Genomic DNA, 2,099 nt, shown 5'->3' on the forward strand with positions numbered 1-2,099 from the left:
AAAATTTCCCAATCTTAGTTACTTTAGGAAAAGTGAATTGATGCAATCCCATGAAATTACACTTTGCACCTTGCTAAGAAGTTAGTGGAGCGTGTGTGGTTTACCGGCACACTAATTGGTTCTAAGCGAAGGTGGCAAAGGGTGATTCATTGTATATCATAGTTCGATGGAGCGTGTGTGGTTTACTGGCACAACGAATAGGTGATCGTTACAATGAAGGTACCATGTGAATTTGCATGGTTATTCACACCCGCTTTGTGATCCTCGGTATCCCAGTCACAAACAAGAGGAGCATATCGAGATTTAAACATGCCATTGAATAGTTTCAATGAATCTCATCCGAACCTAGGAATTCTCAAAAAAAACACTTAGGGCTAATAGTTTAGGTTTTTGTGATGGAGAATTAGTGAATCGTCATTCACTTACCTTCAATTTATTTGCATGTTAGATTACGGCATCCCTTTTCTAATATGTAAATGTCATTGTTGGATCCTAGCCCTAATTTTTCTTATTGGGTGATAATTAGGGATTCATATTCTAATCTATCTTTGTCGTTTTCTAATTATAGATGTCGAACGCAAACAACGCTGCTGCTAGTTCTTTCACGTTGATGAGCCTTTGCCAAAAGGTCACTTTCGATGGAACGAACTTTAGCGAATGGATAAGATACATTCGCACCATTGCTCGCTATGAGGACAAGGAGTATGTCCTTGATGAGAAGCTCGAGAAAATCAACACCGAAATCGCTACTCCAGCCGAAATCACCGCCTTTGAAACTCATGAGCGAGATACAACGAAGGTACATTGCATCATGATTGCTACCATGAACTCCGAATTCCAAAAGTCCTACGAGGACATGTACCCGTATGAGATGCACCAAGACTTATTGGAGAGGTACCACCAAAACGCGAGACAAGAGCGGTATGAGATTTTCACTAACATGATTTCTGCGAAGATGGGTCATGGAGAATCTCTTACCGTGCACTTGCAAAAGATGCAAAGGTATGTCGACCGCCTTCGCAAGTTAAATGTTGACTTCGGGGAAGACTTGGTGATCGACATGGTGCTTCACTCTTTGCCTCCGATGTACAACTAGTTCAGGATGACCTACCACATGAACAAAGAGGAGGTCACCCTAAGCAAACTCCAAGGTCTCTTGAGAGTCGCTGAGAGCAACTTCAAGGACAAGTCTGTTGCACCTACTCCCAATCCGCCCGCTGCTCCTGTCTTGGCTATTGGTCAAGGAAAGGGAAAGAAGAGGAAAGCTTCATCGAAGAACCATCGCAAGGTGAAGGCCCGAGATGGTGCCTCTTCTAGTGGGACCAAAGTTGATCCCGCTAAGCCCTGTCCTAACCCGAAGGAGGCAGAGTGCCACCACTGCCACAAGATAGGACATTGGAAGAGAAGCTGCCTAGAGTACCTGCAAGCAATCAAAGAAGGAAAGATCAAGCCATCTTTCGCAGGTATATACGCAATTAAATCTAACGATTCTAATCATGCTATTTCTTGGGTCCTTGATACCGGTTGTGGTTATCACATTTGTTCTAATGTGCAGGGACTAAGAAGAAGTAGGGATGTGGAGCAAGGAAGGATCAATCTAATCATGGGGAACAGAAGATCGTCGCCTGTAACCAAGATTGGAGTGTATTCTTTAGTGCTTAGGAATAGTTTGGTTTTAGATTTGAACAATTGTTGCTATTCGCCATAAATGGCAAGAAACATCATTTCATTTCATGGTTTATATAGACAAGGATTTAGATTTTCTTTTAATAATGAGAATGGTTCTATTTTGGCTTATCTAAATGGTGTCTTTTACTTTGAAGCTATACCATGTAATGGAATATATGAAACTGTTATGATTGTTGATAACTTAGGAAATGATGTTTTGAATATTGATTCTTCCACTAGTATGGATAAAGCATCCTTGTGGCATTGTCGTCTTGGACATGTCAACAAGAAACGCATAGCCCAACTCCAAAAGGATGGAGTGTTGGAATCATTCGACCTTAGGGAAGATGACACATGCGAGTCTTGTTTACTTGGGAAGATGACTAAATCACCCTTCACGAGTACATGTGAAAGGGGCGAAGGTCTATTGG

The sequence above is a fragment of the Lactuca serriola genome, chromosome 9 (genome assembly GCF_051521515.1).
Source record: "Lactuca serriola cultivar US96UC23 chromosome 9, Lser_US96UC23_V15, whole genome shotgun sequence".
Classification (NCBI taxonomy): domain Eukaryota; kingdom Viridiplantae; phylum Streptophyta; class Magnoliopsida; order Asterales; family Asteraceae; genus Lactuca; species Lactuca serriola.